The sequence below is a fragment of the Polypterus senegalus genome, chromosome 12 (assembly GCF_016835505.1).
Source record: "Polypterus senegalus isolate Bchr_013 chromosome 12, ASM1683550v1, whole genome shotgun sequence".
NCBI classification, from domain to species: domain Eukaryota; kingdom Metazoa; phylum Chordata; class Cladistia; order Polypteriformes; family Polypteridae; genus Polypterus; species Polypterus senegalus.
The window spans coordinates 165,081,890-165,100,579 of record NC_053165.1 but is presented as its reverse complement, the minus strand read 5'-3'; positions in this window follow the sequence as shown (position 1 = coordinate 165,100,579).

Genomic DNA, 18,690 nt, shown 5'->3' with positions numbered 1-18,690 from the left:
TGAGGCCCCCTTCCGATTACAGCGCTAGCCCCGCCCCTCAAGACACGGAAATTGATTGCATTTGATTGAAGCTTCAGGTCTTCCTTCGAAGAAATTGACCCGAGTTTAAGAGAAGGTAACGAGCCCACTAATAACATCTAAAGGCAGGCAGGCAGGCAGGCAGGCTAGGAGTCCGCTGAGGACCTCGTCACGTAACAGGTGACAGTCTGAAATAGCAGGGGCACAAAGCAGGAACCACCCAGCCTGTGCCAGTTTAGCATTGACCTATCAGGTATTTGGGGGCTGGGGGTGTGAATTATGAGGGAAATCTCATAGAGATGGGGGATGGGATGGGATGGGGGGGTGACTGGGCACAGAACATGAAAACAAATTAACTGCAGCATCTGTGAGAAGTGAAGGGTCTGCAGGTGTCAGGGTCTTAGCCCACTCTGTGATTACTGCATGAGATCTCACGTGTAGAAAAGGAGCTGGGGGGACCTCATATAATGATATTGATCTGGGACTTTATCATATGGACAATAAGATCAGGGGCCAAAGCCTCTGAAGCCCACCCTCCTGACACCACTGGTGCCTTCCACATAATAGAATCCATCTTCATATCCAGCTTATCCAGGGCAGCAGTCATCAGGTGCAAGGCAGGAACGACACCCGGACAGGGCAGACACTCACCACCCTAACAGCCAGTTTAGTGATGCCAGTCCACCTGGAGAGGACCCACATGGACACGGGAAGAATGTGCCAACTCCACAAGGGAAACACGCGAGGCACAAAGCCCAGTCTCCTTATTGTGAGGCAGCAGTGCCACCAATTATATAATTAATAATAATAATAATAAAAAGAAGGCCACCATGAGCGGATCTTTGTTCAAAAGGTTCGATTTTTCACCCTTTAGAGTGAGAACCTCCAATGCCACGGGCATTTCTGGCCCACCTCATGCAGCAGGGCACCATTTTTACAATAAGGCCTTGGCCATTTGGTGGCTCAGTGGCTGGCGATGTCCTCACAAACTGTTTGGGTGCCAATCAGTGCGTGGAGTTTACACGTTCTCTGTCTATGCTGTTTCTTTCTTTATCATTTCCCAAAAACACACACAGATGTGAGTGGCTGAGTCTAAACTGGCACTGTGTGTGTACCCAGGGCCGGACTGGCACCTTGTTCTGGTACTGCAGGATAAATGTCTGCCTCAGCGTCCCTCAACTGAATTCAGCCGCGTTGCTTTCGTTCTCACTATGCAGTATCCTGTGATTTTTCACATTTGTTCACAGTGTACTTTATGAGGACTTTGAAAACGTTACGCAGTTGGACCCCCATAGTCAGAAACACTAGTTTGCTATTTGAAGCCACACAGGGCCACCTCAGGTCTCACTTGGCCCCGGGTTCAAGCCCAGACTGAGGGGTGCGTGTTCTCCCTGTGCTGCTCCGCTTTTCTTCTTCTCAGTCCTGTTTGAAGGTCCAGGTGAGCCCCTGCTGTCGGGGGGCACAGAATCAGATTTTGAAAACCAAACTCTCCCCCTCCGTCAGTCCCTCAGCCTCAACTAGACGAGTGTGAACTTTGGTTTCTTTAAGAGAAGCCATGACTGATTTACTTGAGGATGTGCACCTGGATTTGAACTTGCGATGTGTGCTCCTCAATTAAAAAGGACAAACTTCGAGTAAATTCCACAGATGTCCACAAGGTGTCAGTATTACTCATACTGAGGACTCTCTTAGCGACGACTCCAAATCAATAAAGTGTAGAGTAGAGTGTCATAATGTATCAGGATTAAGTATTTATGACATATTAACACACGGCGCACTTGAAACAGCTTTACGTGGACCAAACACGCAGGGCAAGTGAAGCCGTCATCGCGCACTCCGTGACTTCTTCTTCATCTTCTTCTTTCAGCTGCTCCTGTTAGAGGTCACCACAGAGGATCATCTTCCTCATTGTCGTCATCTTGTCCTGTCACCCCCATCATCACCTGCATGTCCTCTCTCACCACATCCATAAACCTTCTCTTAGGCCTTGAAACTCTTAGCTATCGCAGTTATTACAGCTCGTGACGGGAATACCAAACACACACACACACGTACCTTTCATCTCCGCTAACATCCCATAATAAATGTCAGCCATGCAGTCTCAGTTGTCGCTCTTAACGCCACACATGGCGACCTCCGTGTCTGGTCCTGGTGGGTTCATCAGATCTTTGAGTTTCTGGACTGACAGCCACACTGAAGCTTGGAAACTGCATGGGAGGAATACGGCGGGGATCAGTACCCCCATTTCATAAACACTCGGGGTCTTCGAGGACAAAGATCAGCAGACGAGCAGACGAAATACAAAAACACGAGTTGGAAAGCCTGAGCGCGGGCTGCACGGCGAGGTGACGGACAGACGGACAGACAGACAGACAGACAGACACGGAATGGCGGCGCCTCCGTCAACGCGCTAATCAGCAGCAGCAATCAACAACAACAACAACATTTATTTCTATAGCACATTTTCATACAAACAGAAGCTCAAAGTGCTTTACATATTAAAGAATAGAAAAATGAAAGACATAATTATAAAACAAAATAAATCAACATTAACATCGAATAAGAGTAAGGTTCAATGGCCAGGGGGGACAGAAAAACAAAAAAACTCCAGACGGCTGGAGAAAAACTAAAATCTGTAAGGATTCCAGACCATGAGACCACCTGACCAGTCCCCTCTGGGCATTCTACCTAACATAAATGAAACAGTCCTCTTTGGATTTAGGGTTCTCACGGAAGGGCTTGATGATGATGATGGTCACGTAGACTTCTGCCTTTTAATCCGTCCATCATTGTTGGAGCATCATGAAGCTTTGAGTAGCTGGAGGTGGCGCAGGCAAAAGAAACAGAAAAGAGAGTAGGGGTCAGTACCGATTTTAGAGCCACCATGATTGTTATGATGAATTGAACATACAGAGTATCAGGATTAAGTTAAATTACGATTAAAATGAAGTTATAGAAAGGCCATGTTAAAGTAATGTGTTGTCAGCAGTGTTTTAAAGTGCTCTACTGTATCAGCCTGGCGAATTCCTATTGGCAGGCTATTCCAGATTTTAGGTGCATAACAGCAGAAGGCCGCCTGCCCACCTCACCACTTCTTTTAAGTTTTGTTCTTGGAAATCTAAGGAGACACTCATTTGAGGATCTAAGGTTACAATTTGGAATATAACGTGTCAGACATTCCGATATATAAGATGGAGCAGATTATTTAAGGCTTTATAAACCATAAGCAGAATTTTAAAGTCAATTCTGAATGACACAGGTAACCAGTGTAGTGACATCAAAACTGGAGAAATGTGTTCAGATTTTCTTTTCCTAGTTAGGATTCTAGCAGCTGCAGTCTGCACTCGTTGCAAACGATTTATGTCTTTCAGGGCCGCGCAGAAGGTTTCTCTGACTTTTAATGGCAGTTTCACATTTTCAGATATTTGAAGAGTGCGCTCCCTAATTCGAATGATCACAAACAACTTAAACTTCCCTGACAACTTCCATTGGAGAATAAATGTGCCGAATCTCAACAAAGTCGCTCGGCTGGGGCCAGACTCGGGACAGACAGACAGACAGACAGACAGACAGACAGACAGAGGTCACCTGGTGCTGAAATGTCAAGAAAGAAAGAAATACGCAAAAAGAAAAATAATATCAACAAACTTACATGAAATCCGCACGCGGGGCGACTTTGACGATTCACCAAATGTGTCAACGGGGGCCATGAAAAGTGAAAATAACACAGCGGGCCTGCAAGAATGGACCCCATGGCTGCTGTACACCAAAACCGCGGACGTGGAGCCTCCATAACTTACAGATTAAGGTCTGTTATTAATATCGATTGATTGATTGATTGATTGATTGATGGGCGGCACGGTGGCGCAGTGGTAGCGCTGCTGCCTCGCAGTTAGGAGATCCGGGTTCGCTTCCGGGTCCTCCTGCGTGGAGTTTGCATGTTCTCCCGTGTCTGCGTGGGTTTCCTCCGGGCACTCCGGTTTCCTCCCACAATCCAAAGACATGCAGGTTAGGTGGATTGGCGATTCTAAATTGGCCATGGAGTGTGCTTGGTGTGTTTGTGTGTGTCCTGCAGTGGGTTGGCACCCTGCCCAGGATTGGTTCCTGCCTTGTGCCCTGTGTTGGCTGGGATTGGCTCCAGCAGACCCCCGTGACCCTGTATTCGGATTCAGCGGGTTAGACAATGGATGGATGGATGATTGATTGATTGATTGATTGATTATTATTATTATTATTATTATTATTATTATTATTATGTTCAATCAAAGCGCTCCGATTTTTTTTCCTTCAGCAGAGCGCACATAAATTAATTCATTCATTCAATCAGTTAATAGAATAGCTCATCATACATATATATAATATAATATAATATAATATACAGAAACAACAACCGGAATTCCCCCACACGCTAAACGAAATTCAAAAAGGTTTTGAATTAATTCATTTATGTGCGTCCCACGATTTTATTTAGTCACATTTAACTACGAAAATAGCGGTTAAAAAATGTAACTTTTACTTTTTAGTACATTTATAACTAAAGTAAATACGATCGTTTAACTTAAAATGTATTTACACGGGGTGGGCAGAAGCGGATTTTCAGTTGTCCGTACACTGAAATAAATGGAATGTCAGATTAAAATAATAAAATAAAATGTACATCAGTTGCAGATAAACTTGTTTTTATCAAAAATATTTTGATGATTCTTAATGCACTGTATTAATATATCGTGCAACAACATGATATTTTAATATAACATGAATTAAACATTTTCATACTTTGTTAAATTAATTATGTTTTGGTAAATGAACACGACTCATGTCAATAAAGCATAATATTTTAACATTTCTCTTGTAAACGTTTTTAAAAAGTTACTTAACTATAATCTTATAGGCTGTCAATTATTCTTGTTCCAGTATCATTTTGTAGTTTATGTTCAAAGTTATTAATAAGAAATTAACAGGTTTGCTTATTCCTTTTATTTGGTAAAAACAATACAAACAACACAAATATAAAAGTATTGAAAAGCAGAAATGACCAGCAGTTTTATGTATAAGAGCACTGCTGTTTGGCTGTGCCATAACCAGAACACAAAATGCAGCTTGGACAGCGTGTTAAATTATAAAATACATTTTATATTTATGTAACTGTATATATTATAAAATAAATGTTAAATATTAGTAAAAAATAAAGTACAAAAATTGCTGCTTGGCCCCTTCGTTCACTATATATATTTTAATTTTCAAACGAGTAAATTCGGCAACTGTATTGTGTTATATTCGGGTGTATTATGTATTAGTCTGTATATTATTCGTATTGTTCTGGTTTTGCGATGTTATGATAATACTAATAAACAGCAATGCTGAAAGTTGTTAACCCATAAAGTCAGAAGTTTTGTTTTTTTAAGTACGTAAAGCGAGTAAATCAGGAGTAACCTACTCGAACGTGTACTGAGTTGCGATGGTGCAGTTAGTGAGCGTATAGTTTGATAAAACATTAAAACCGAATACGAGGAAAACACACAACGGAGTAACTAACGTTAGTCTGTGTGATTAAACTTTACCGCCTGCACGTTATGCGACCTCCGCTGACGGTGAGGACTAAACAGAACCATCGACTTCAATCTAAATGAGTGAAACTATAAACTGCACATCCCACAGGAGGCAATACATTAAATATGATCGAGTTATTTCCAAAGTGGAATTTTCGTAAATGTAACAACCTGCCATTTTCTTTTTTTCAGTGAATATGGGAAAAGACATAAAGGTTATGATAATTATAATAGCTTTACGAAGTAAGAAGACAAATAAATAAAAATAAACGATACAATAATCAATAAATAGATAATAATACAAGAATAAACTGTGTGTACTCACAACTGTAAGCCTATTTTGATATATAAATATCTAGATTTGTTTTTAACCGTTAATGAGCTCTTTCGATTGTGGATGTTTTTCGGTTTTATTTGAAGTTCGAGTTGATGATCTGCGCGTCTTTTGTGCGCTCAGAGCGCGTTGCTGTTTTGTCTCCGAGTATCCTGAGCTGAGCGCCGCCGCCGCTCCTGCGTGTTCAGACCTCGCCATCTTTGGGAGCGGCTGCTCTTTTCGGTGGGATGTCGTCTTGCTGCCTTCGTCAACACAACTCAGCTTTTATACATTTGAGTTTTATACTGAGGCCTACGTGCTGCTGCTGTACGGCTACGTGTTAGACAGCATTGGGAAAGATGCTGAAAAATGTTAAAGTGCACCAAGATATTTCACAATAAAGTACATTTTGAAACATTTCCTTTCTACACGTGACTGTAGTTTTAAGATTTAATAAATAAATAAATAAATACATTACTTAAAACAAAAACACTTTGACCAACTTCATTTTTTACATCGTCACAACTTTAAAATGGTATTAATAACTACAGTTATTAAGCACGCAACTTAAAAGAGTCTTTAAAAATGTGAGGTGAATTAGTTAGGCAGCTTCATTTTTATGTGCAGTCAGTTTAAAAGAGCGCGTGTCTCCTATCGTTGTTTTAAGTAGATGGTAATTAAAAGTAATTTAACATCTAAAGAATCTGCCGATCTTCTTCTTCTTCTTCTTCTTCTTTTTGGCCCAAAAACGACGGAGTGACAGACAAGCGCAGAGAGCCGCGTGAAGAAATACACGCCGAGATCTAAAGTGAGCAGTTGCGCACTGAAAAAAATAAGGTGATGATTCGCACTTCATATTTTCAATCTGAACCAACAGAATTACTTTTAGTTTATTGAGCCCACAATTTTTAAGTTGAGGCAAATCATTTCGATCACTTGTTTTATACTGAAGTAAATCTCTTTTTAAGTTCTTCTTCTCTGGCAGTTGGAAGGCCAGCACGCTGGAAAGTTCGAGCAGAAGAGAATACAACACAACTCATGAATAACTAAAATATTACGGTATAGGATTTTAGGTTGATTTCCTTCACCATAAGTGACTTTGGTACAAACACATTTTTTTTTTACTTTGATTGAGATCTAAAATCAAATATTTCAAGCTACACTAAATGACTAATCTTAAGTTTTCTTGAGAGATATAGCGATGCTGAAAGGAGTCGTCCCGTAACAGAATTAGTCAGACCTTTTAGTTTTTGAAGTACATAAAAGTACTTGTACTAACTAAACGAATCAATCGATCCCCTTGGGACATTTCCTGACTTGTGATGCGGTCTTCACATTTAACATCAAACGTCAAACAAGGAAAATTCCCAAACAGTAACGTTATGTGGTGAAGAGTTTTAAATGAATATCTGAAAGTTTCTCGTGTGCACTGAAAAGTAGAACGTCGCTGTTGTTCATTCAACGTGAATGTTCTCTTTCAAGCAACTTATTAAGATTAGTCATTTAGTGTTGCAGCTTGAAATGTTTGGTTTATTAAGTCCTGGCGGAGGGAATAAACGTACAAATCCTATTTCATTTAACTTACTATTTAGGTTGTTCGTGTGTTGTGTTTGAGGGCCGTTTGTATTTTCTATGTCAAACTTTCCAGTTTGATGGCTTTCAACTGCCAAAAAAGAAAAACAACTTAAAAAATTAAAAAACAAGTGAACTACACCCAATCACTCAAAATGATTTGCCTCAACTTAAAAATTGTGGGATCAATAAGCTAGAAAGAATGATTTTGGTTCAGGTTGAAAATATTAAGTGTGAATCATCACATTTTTTTTTCAGTGTGTGTGCGTCTGTGTTTTAAGTTGTATTAACTTTTTGCTCTTATGTATAGGAATTGTCGATATTAGGTGTTGCATGTCCGTTGTTGTTCTATAATATAAACTCAGCAAAAAAAGAAACGTCCCTTTTTCAGGACTGTGTATTTCAACAGTAATGTTTTAAAAATCCAAATAACTTTCCAGATCTTCATTGTAAAGGCTTTAAACAATGTTTTCCATGCATGTTCAATTAATTATAATCAATTAATTAACATGCACCTGTGGAATGGTCGTTAAGACCGCTTACAGAAAGTAGGCATTTAAGGTGACAGTTCTAAACACGCAGGACACTAAAGAGACTTGTCTACTGACTGTGAAAGATGCCCAGGGTCCCTGCTCATCTGCGTGAACGTGCATTAGGCCTGCTGCAGGGAGGCATGAGGACTGCTGAATAAATTGCCATGTCCGCACTGTGAGACGCCTAAGACAGAGCTACAGGGAGACAGGAAGGACAGCTGATCATCCTCGCAGTGGAAGAGCCCGGATCTCAATCCCATTGAGCACGTCTGGGACCTGTTGGATCGCAGGGTGAGGGCTAGGGCCATTCCCCCCAGAAATGTCCAGGAACTTGCAGGTGCCTTGGTGGAAGAGTCGGGTAACATCTCACAGCAAGAACTGACAGATCTGGTCCAGTCCATGAGGAGGAGATGCACTGCAGTACTTCAAGCAGCTGGTGGCCACACCACATACTGACTGGTACTTTTGAATTTGAGCCTCCCTTCATTCAGGGACACATTGTGAAACATTTTGAGTTTATGTCTTATGGTGTTGACTCTTTTAGTGTTCATACAAATATTTACACATTAAGTTTACTGAAAGTAAAAACAGTTGAAAGTCAGAGGACGTTTCTTTTTTTGCTGAGTATATGTGTATGTATGAGATATCTGCTTTTTAGATTCGTTTCTTTACATTTTGGTCGGATATAACATTTCGACCTAGTGGTTTTATATTGGATTTTGAGATATATATATATATATATATATATATATATATATATATATATATATATATATATATATATATATATATATATATATATCACACTCACCTTTTGTTTGCATGTGAAACCAGGTGTGTTATAAAATTATTCATTGAATAGAAGCCATGCAGTGGTGTCTGGTGGGCTCACTGAGGGGCTTAAAGCAGAGAAGGACAAACAAACTGGGATTGGCTTTTTACTTTTGGCACACAGACTGGAAGAATCCTAACTCTCCTCTGTTAAGTCAGCAGGTCACTGATGTTTTATGTTATTTGAAATTGGAAAAAATTAAATTCGCTCTTAGAGGGTCTGTGCAGAACTTTTTCAAAACCCGGCAGGGTCTCATCAATAACATTTTAGATGAAGCTCTTCACGCACTGAGAAAGCAGATTCTCTTTGTATTTCTTTTACTTCTCCTTTCATCTTTAGCCGTCTATTAAACTCATCAATTTATGTATTTTTTACCAGCTTTAAATTGAATTCCGTTGGCCATGCTCTCTTTCTCAGGGGTGAGGGTTGATTTGTTTTCAATCCTAATATTTGTAAAAATGGATCTATTTGTATGGAATGATTACAATAAAATCAATAAAATGATGTGAACTCTTTTACTCTGAATTTTAAATTATAACAGCTACAACAATGTTATTACGTGCAACTGATGTACATTTTTTTTATTTTATTTTAATCTGTCATGCCATTTTTATGCCAGCCTGCACGCGGTCTCGAACTCGAGAGGCCTTTTCTGGGGTCGGGTGGCCGGCGCAGGCTAATCCAGACCAACTTGTCGCCTTTCGGGACTTTCTTGTCGCCTTTCGGGACTTTCTCTCTGACGGTGCAGATCTAAGCCTAAAATACACCGACAGGAAGAGCGCAGTCCAGGAAATGGGGCGAAGGCTTTTAAAAGGATCGCATGCATGCCAGCTCGACCCTCACTGTTAAAATGCGGTCTTTAATGGCACGCGGCGTGGCTCCGCACTGCTTGGCAAACAAATATTTCATATACGAAGGGTTCGTTCGTGCTGGCACTTGAAGTTCGGGCTTTGAAATTGTCCTAAATTGCGGGTAAAATGGAAAAGCTGCACGTGCGGTAATCTGCAGCAGAACAACTCGCAGATCAAGAAAAACTGAGCTGAGCCTGCATGTGCCGGGGGTCCCGCGGATGTCAGCGACCCCTTAATGCACAATAAACCAGCGACTATTGATGACTAAGGTCGCTCCCTGTATGAAGAAAACCTTCATGTTTGACTGCATGTTACGTGATGACATCCGAATAAAATAATCTTTGACGTCGAGTTAGTAACTCGGTGCACATTAAATAAAATAACATTTAAAAGTTTCATCGGGTGAACGAGCCACAGTCTCCAGGAGGATTTCATTTGTCGCCGGCCGTTATTTTAAACGTATGAAGGAGTCTCGACGTTGTCCTGTTTTCTTCTCCAAGTCGGACCCGACAGACGAGACGGAATGGCCGCGGAGGTGCAATACGTTAAAAATTGGAAAAGCAGATGGCTGCCTTTAAGTAATCGACGAAAGGAGGAAAAAGAAAACCCCACAAACCTCACAAGAATGGCTGTCATTTCTTATGGGCGCTGCCCGGTGTGTCCAGCTGTCCAGCCGTCCGGCGGTCCTTTCTGGAGGTCGACCTCCGGTTTTGTTTCAGTTTGTTGATGAAGATCGACCGGCGTCCCGTCCATGGGGGCACCACGCACATCTCTCCGATCCTGAGGAGGACAAACGAAGTGGAGGCTGAAGTTGGACGGAAGGACGGATGGCGCAAATAAAGGCAAAGCAAACGTGTGGTGAATGAAGTGAAAATCAAGAAAGAAAATGAAGGCTCGTGCCTGCAGTCCTACGTGAATTGCCTCTTCGAGTGTCTTATGATTGACACGAGCTGATCAAAGAGTTCCATTTGCAGCAAATTTGGGAGAACACAAAGACGGCTGAGGGTCTTCATGGTATTCACGGGTCCGGTCTTCACTGTTGTTGGTCCACTGACTGGCCGTCCTCAGTGTGTCAGAAAGCTGGGAAGACATTACGAAGAAAGGGAAGCCAAGCGAGGACCTCGCACAGGCGCTGCAGGGCTCTCAGCGTTAAAGTGTCCAAATGAAAATGCTGTGGGAACCTTGTCTTCACAGATCCACCTTAAAAGTCAATCTTATTGGGCACATAATGTGACAGAAGGGACCTGTTTGGAAAAACCCTTCGCTTTTCGATCATTTGCATCTTTGGAATTAAGACGGTGTCACTTCCGTTCAGTTTGTGGCCTAAAATGGCCTTCTGCTGCTGGGACTTTGGTTGTTGGGGGGACGTGTCTTCAGGGTAACATCTGGATGATTGGAAAACCGGGAAGAAACCAGAAATCACACGTGCGCGCGCACTGCAGACAGCCCAGCGCCCAGCCGTCCTGCCCTTCACTCCCAGTTTCTCCGAATCCATCAGCTGTTTCATGTTCGAGGAGACACTTCCAGTAAACCGAAACCGGGCATTGCACAAGACATCCGCGTTACACGCCCAAGCAGGCGGCTGCCAGAAGGCATTATTACTGTCTGGCACAGCCCAGCCATCCTTCTGGAGAAGGCATTCATGTATTCACTCATTCATCCTTCCATCCATTCACTCAAACCCAAAAGTCGAAGTTTATTGTAGAGAAAAACTTAAAGAGCGACAATCGCAAGTCAGTCGGCGGAGACGGGCGGTGTGAACGACGAGGTGACAGACAGGCAGACACACATCCACAGACAGATAGAAATGAGTGACGAGCCAACCGCAGAAAAAAACCGTTATGATGTGGGGATCAAAAGAGGGAGTGAAAAAGAAACGGACGTGAGCGGACTAAAGCGACGCCCGCCGTAAGAATACACTGTAAAAAAAAAGTAAATTTACGGTAAAAAAAACCTGGCAGCTGGGGTCGCCAAAATTTTACTGTAATAAATAAGATGACAATATTTTCAGGTCTACAGTATCATTGTACAATAAAAAACTATTTGGTCGTTACAACAAACTCCAACAGAAGAGAATGTTTAATCTTTACCGGAAGTTCACACTGTGTAATAAATATAACAATCAATAAGCTACAATACATGTATCAGCATAGCCAAACCTCACAGATTACATCAGTCAGGTTACAACAACCAACACCTGGCAAGTGCCATTAAATTACACACATTTACAACAACTCAGTGTTTAACGAAATTACGCCGCTTGCCTAGTAGGGAAGTAAAGTTTCCTCTTTTGTGGTGTATGGTGTCCTACTCATCGAATACAACTCACCATAAATCAGCTTCCATAACCTCAAAAAACCTTCAGCACGTGGGAAAAATCAGTCTGCTAACTTAGGTGAAGTTTTATTCCCTCCTATTCAAAGGTATGCGGGTCACCAGGAGCAATATTGTCAAAAGGGGCGTGTCCTTATGCAAATATCGTAACGGTTTAACTTTAACTGTGATTTACTGTTTTACATTTTACGGTTGTTTACCTTCGTTATTTAACGGTTTTACATTAACATTGTAAAACATTACAAACAAAACATTAAATCAGCAGATTTTTTTCAGGATTACTGTAATGCATCAATAAACGGTATTTAGCATATTTTGAAGGTAAAAAAATATTGATTTTATAGAACTTGACTGTAAAAAATAATGAAATTTATTGTTTAAGATATCCAGGTAATTTTCAGTGGAACATAAGGTAACTTTCCTTTTATTCAGAAAAGGTCTTTTACCTTCACCGTTTACAGTATTTGTACCGTTAAATTTACTGACATTTTTTACAGTGAATGGAAAACGGTGACAAAGGAATTCAGAAATCAGGAAGAAATAAATAGTTCTTGAAAGACGCAGTGTGCATGTAGAATTCCATGTGAAAGTGATAAATAAATCAGGCTGTCTGAGTTTATGTACTATGGCCATGGCATCCTGCTAGTTTTGTTGCATGTATCTTGGACTTCCTAGAAATGTGGACGGTAATTTGATCGTTTTGCCTACACGTACGTTGTTATTTTTAGTGTTTGCTTGCAGTGCGTCTGTATTCAAACACTGTACAATACAATACAATACAATACAATACAATACAATCCAGTTTATTTGTTGTAGAGCCCAAAATCACACAGGAATTGCCGCAATGAGCTTTAACAGGCCTGCCTCTTGACGGCCCCCCAGCCTCGACTCTCTAAGAAGACAAGAAAAAACTCCCAATAAAAACCTTGCAGTGAAAAATGGAAGAAACCTCGGGAAAGGCAAAGAGAGACCCCTTACCAGGTAGGTTGGGCGTGCAGTGGGTGTCAAAAGACAAAGGGGGTCAATACAAGACAATACAATACACAGAACAGAACAAATCCTCAATACAGTATAAAAATAAAAATTTTAGAAGTACGGAGCAGAATTTAACAGTAGATGACATCACAGAATAAGATTTGGATATTTTTAGAGTCCTGGAGACCTCAGCCATCAAGCTGCCTCCCCATTTGGCCATTCACGGCTGAAACAGCGCAGGGCCAGCCAATCCGATGAAAGGACCCCTCTTTCCCACGATTCCTGCGATCCTCCATCAGGGATGACTTTACCAAAGGCAGGCAAACAACTTGGCAGGTGGGCCGTGGCACCGAGTGGCACATTGTATTGTTCCACGCGCAGATCTTGTTGATGTAATCTGAGATAGTTGAGACGCGCGCCCTTTGTTTTAACATCGCGCATACGACGTACTGTTGGAATAGTTCACCGCTGGAGTGCAAAACACTAAATGTATTCCTCATTGATAATCTGTTGGCACTGAGTAAGCCTTATTCAGTTGGCGGTTCTTTTATCAGGAACATGTTGTAAATCTTTTGTGCCAGCCAATGTCTCAGTAAGGGAATACAAGTGGGTAAACCATAGGATCGCAATTCATGTTGAGCGTGGAAATCTGTTTACAGGAGTTACCTTCTGGGACTGATGCAAATCGATTTCATGCTTGTGTTCGTATGATTTAGCAAAGGGGTTGATGGTTCTGAGCATGGACTCTAGCTGGAGAAGCACATTTCGCCTAATGCGGAGTTTGCTTTATTTTGTAATCGTACTTCAGTAGCTTGTCGAGAAATGCCGTGACAGCTGCCTGTGGGCAGGACCAGTTTTGCAGTGGAAGCAGGACAAACCAGAAGAGAAATATATATAAGAGATTCTGCCAAAAAGACTACAGCAGCACCCATCATCGCCATTGAAATCACAACTTTGACAACAAGAACAATAACCTGGACAATAGCAGTAATAAGGGAGCCACCCGACAGTCTAGGAGAGTAAAACACGCGCACACGAGGGAGTTTAATGGCGTCGAGCTCTTTAGAGACCAACTAAGCGCTCAGTGCCGCAGTCCAGACACCGGACTCGACGGTGGGCTTCTACTTCTTGAGCTTTAGCCCTGCAGCACGTCGCCCAGTTCTTGCCCAGCACTCTCCACTGTTAACGTGTACTTGCAGCCCCCTCTGGGACTGTCGCGCGTGGTCTGACAAGGGTGTCAAATTGAAGGGCACGAGGGGTTCACGTGGGGTCTTATGGATACAGTTGACATACAGTGCATCCGGAAAGTCTTCCCAGCGCTTCATCACTTTCTCCACATTTTGTTATGTTACAGCCTTATTCCAAAATGGATTCAATTCATTTTTTTCCTCAGAATTCTACACACAACACCCCATAATGACAACGTGAAAAAAGTTCACTTGAGGTTTTTGCAAATTTATTACAAATATATATATATATATACATATCTATACATATACACATATATACATACATATATATCTACATATATACACACACAGCTATTTCGTATCAGTGCAATACGCTGCTTGTTAAAACGGTTGACTCCCGCTCTTACGTGCAATAACAAATCAAATCATTCAGTTGTCTTTGCTCATATGTCATTTTAGAGCTGGACGCCTGGCATCTTTTTTTGGCCACAAGTTCGTTTCTGTTTGGTGTGAGGTTCTGTGTTGTGGAGATTCTCAGGATGGATTGCAGGTGCTCATCAGTGAGGCGACTCCTGTGTGCTGTTTTGTTAGTCTTTATCACTGAGAAGAGCTTCTCACACAGATATGTGCTACCAAACATGCACAAGGTTCGAGCCGCATGTAGACGGACTTTTTTTGTTCTTCAAAGTCACCAAAGCGCCGTGCAAACTCAGTGCGCAGTGCGCTCAGTTTATCAGCAAAGTGCGTATTTGGGAACACCGTAGTGACGACTTGGTTTAACATTACTTGGCAACAGGGAAAGTGGGGCAAGGTGAACTGGTGCATTTGTGTCTCCCATAAAAGCAGCTTCACTTGAAATCACTTTGTGATTGTGCACGGGTTAAAACGTCCGCTGAAGTGTCAGATTCTTATTTAATTATGCTGCTTTCTGTATCTTCTGCATTGCATTCAGGTTACCCTGATGTTTTATCTCATAGTGCCGTCTTAGATTAAATTCTGTAATTACAGCCACATTAGCTCCACAAATGAGACACACGGGTTCAGTAAACATATACTCAGCCTCCCATCGGTTTTTAAAGGCTCTATTTTCAGAATCAACTTTTCTCTTCAGCATCGTGTGAGCTAGCTTCGCAATAACTTGTTCGGCAAGGCGGCTGAAGCGCTGCATTATGGGATCTGTAGTTTATTGTGTTACCAGCGCTTCATATACCCGGCTTTAATAACAATAATACAGTATATAAAATGATCTCGGGCCGGATATAATTACACGCCGGGCGGATGTGGCCCGCGCCCTTGAGTTTGACACATATGGACTAAATAGAACTTGAAAAGATATATTTTTCAAATGTGATCGCGCAATTCAGATAGAGTTGACGCGACTACAGCCTGCATGCCTCAATAGTCATCCTCCCTCGCTCTTACTTTTTACCGCTCATCTAATGAATACACTGAGTATGGCTTTACCAAAACAATCATTGATGGCGAATAAAGTATCCATTATTCGAGTATGTAGATCGGGATATATATATACATATATATATACCCAGATCGCAGCGGAGAAGTAGTGTGTTAAAAAGCTAGAAAAGAAAAGGGAACATTTTAAAAATAACGTAACATGACTGTCAATATACAGTATTTGTTTTGTGAGTGTTACTGAGTGTTGCTGTCATCAAGGATTTGATTATCATTATTTCTTTCAATCAGGTTCGTATTTGTAGGATGTGTTGTGTTCAAGTTACATTCCGTGTTTGTCAATCGCTGTAAAGATGACAGGTTTCATTCATCGATTCGTTTCTTACTGCATCAATAAACAGCTCGTCTTCTTCTTTATCTGAGACCTGACACACTGCATGCACGGGTTTTTTACACTGTCTTCCTTTAGCGGGACATTGACTTTTTCCACCGTGTGCTTTGTTTCCGCAGTAGCTGGATTTATGAATATGCTTATCAGACGCTTCATATTTTTGCTGCCTTTTCAATTGTGTAATTCGGTTTTGTTCAGCTCTTTGGAACTGTTGCTTTTATCTGTGCACGCGTCAGTTCACGTGAGCCGCTCGGTGTACATGCATCGAAGGTTCCCAGCTGTGCTGGTGCCATCTCTGCTATGTCCATGGCTGTATTTAATGTTACCTTAGTCCTGGCACTTAAAACTTTCTCTCGCAGTTTCGCTGAGTTTGTGTCAAACACCACCCTGACCATCTCATCTTCCTCTCCATAAGCACAGTCCTTCACCCGTGAATATTTAGTGGCAGTTTGCTATTGGATTGCCGCTGACGGACGGCCTTATATGGGCAGGCACTAAATTACAAACGCCAGCGCAGCCTGTCTATGAACTTAATTTAAAGTGTAGGTTTACATGTGCTTTGTTTCCAAGTAGCAGAACTCATGAATATGGTTGTATATGTCACTGCCGCTTCTTATTGTTTCGCTGCCTTCTCAATTATATAATGCATGTTTTCTTCAGCGCTTTTTGAGGTCTTCCTGGTTTTCTATGTACTGCGTGATTACGTGGGAGGCGTGATGATGTCACACGAAACTCCGCCCCACGGTGTTGAAGCTCATCTCCATTACAGTAAATGGAGAAAACAGCTTCCAGTTATGACCATTACGCGTAGAATTTCGATATAAAACCTGCCCAACTTTTGTAAGGAAGCTGTAAGGAATGAACCTGCCAAATTTCAGCCTTCCACCCACACGGGAAGTTGGAGAATTAGTGATGAGTGAGTGAGTGAGTGAGTGAGTCAGTCAGTCAGTCAGTCAGTCAGTCAGTCAGTCAGTCAGTCAGTCAGTCAGTCAGTCAGTCAGTGAGGGCTTTGCCTTTTATTAGTATAGATAAACAAACTGAGAAATCACATGTCCATAAGTATTCACAGCCTTTGCTCAATACTTTGTCGATGCACCTTTGGCAGCAATTCCAGCCTCAAGTCTTTTTGAAAATGATGCCACCAGCTTGGCACACCTATCCTTGGCCAGTTTCGCCCATTCCTCCTCTTTGCAGCACCTCTCAAGCTCCATCAGGTTGGATGGGAAGCGTCGGTGCACAGCCATTTTAAGATCTCCAGAGATGTTCAGTCTGATTCAAGTCTGGCTCTGCTCTGGCTGGGCCACTCAAGGACATTCACAGAGTTGTCCTGAAGCCACTCCTTTGATATCTTGGCTGTGTCCTTAGGGTCGTTGTCCTGCTGAAAGATGAACTGTCGCCCCAGTCTGAGGTCAAGAGCGCTCTGGAGCAGGTTTTCATCCAGGATGTCTCTGTCCATTGCTGCAGTCATCTTTCCCTTTATCCTGACTAGTCTCCCAGTTCCTGATGCTGCCACCACCATGCTTCACTGTAGGGATGGTATTGGCCTGGTGATGAGCGGTGCCTGGTTTCCTCCAAACGTGACACCTGGCATTCACACCAAAGAGTTCAATCTTTGTCTCAATAGACCAGAGAATTTTGTTTCTTATGGTCTGAGAGTCCTTCAGGTGCCTTTTGACAAACTCCAGGTGGGCTGCCATGTGCCTTTTACTAAGGAGTGGCTTCCGTCTGGCCACTCTACCATACAGGCCTGATTGGTGTATTACTGCAGAGATGGTTGTCCTTCTGGAAGGTTCTCCTCTCTCCAAAGAGGACCTCTGGAGCTCTGACAGAGTGACCATCGGGTTCTTGGTCACCTCCCTGACTAAGGCCCTTCTCAGTTTAGATGGCCGGCCAGCTCTAGGAAGAGTCCTGGTGGTTTTGAACTTCTTCCACTTACAGATGATGGACGCCACTGTGCTCATTGGGACCTTCAAAGCAGCAGAAATGTTTCTGTAACCTTCCCCAGATTTGTGCCTCAAGACAATCCTGTCTCGGAGGTCAACAGACAATTCCTTTGACTTCATGCTTGGTTTGTGCTCTGACATGAACTGTCAACTGTGGGACCTTCTATAGACAGGTGTGTGCCTTTCAAATCATGTCCAGTCAACTGAATTGACCACAGGTGGACTCCAATGAAACATCTCAAGGATGATCAGGAGACACAGGATGGACCGGAGCTTAATTGAGAGCTTCATGGCAAAGGCTGTGAATACTTATGGACATGTGATGTCTCAGTTTTTTTATTTTTAATAAATTTGCAAAAACCTCAAGTAAACTTTTTCATGTTGTCATTATGGGGTGTTGTGTGTAGAATTCTGAGGAAAAAAATGAATTTAATCCATTTTGGAATAAGGCTGTAACATAACAAAATGTGGAAAATGTGATGAAGCGCTGTGAATACTTTCAGGATGCACTGTATAGATATATGTGTGTGTGTGTGTGTGAGTGTGAGTGTGTGTGTGTGTGTGAGTGTGAGTGTGAGTGTGTTGGAGTTCCCCGGGTGTTTCGCGAATGTCTGCATTCTATTTGAAGTGGGAAATCGGGATGTTTGACTGCAGCGCCTGCTTAAATCGCATTTCCAGGTCAGAAACTGGTCTGTCAAGTCCGATGTTGTCTGACTTCAGATTTTGGCAACAAAATAAAAAAAAAAATTGTAAGCTTCAGGAGGCTGAAAGAGAGG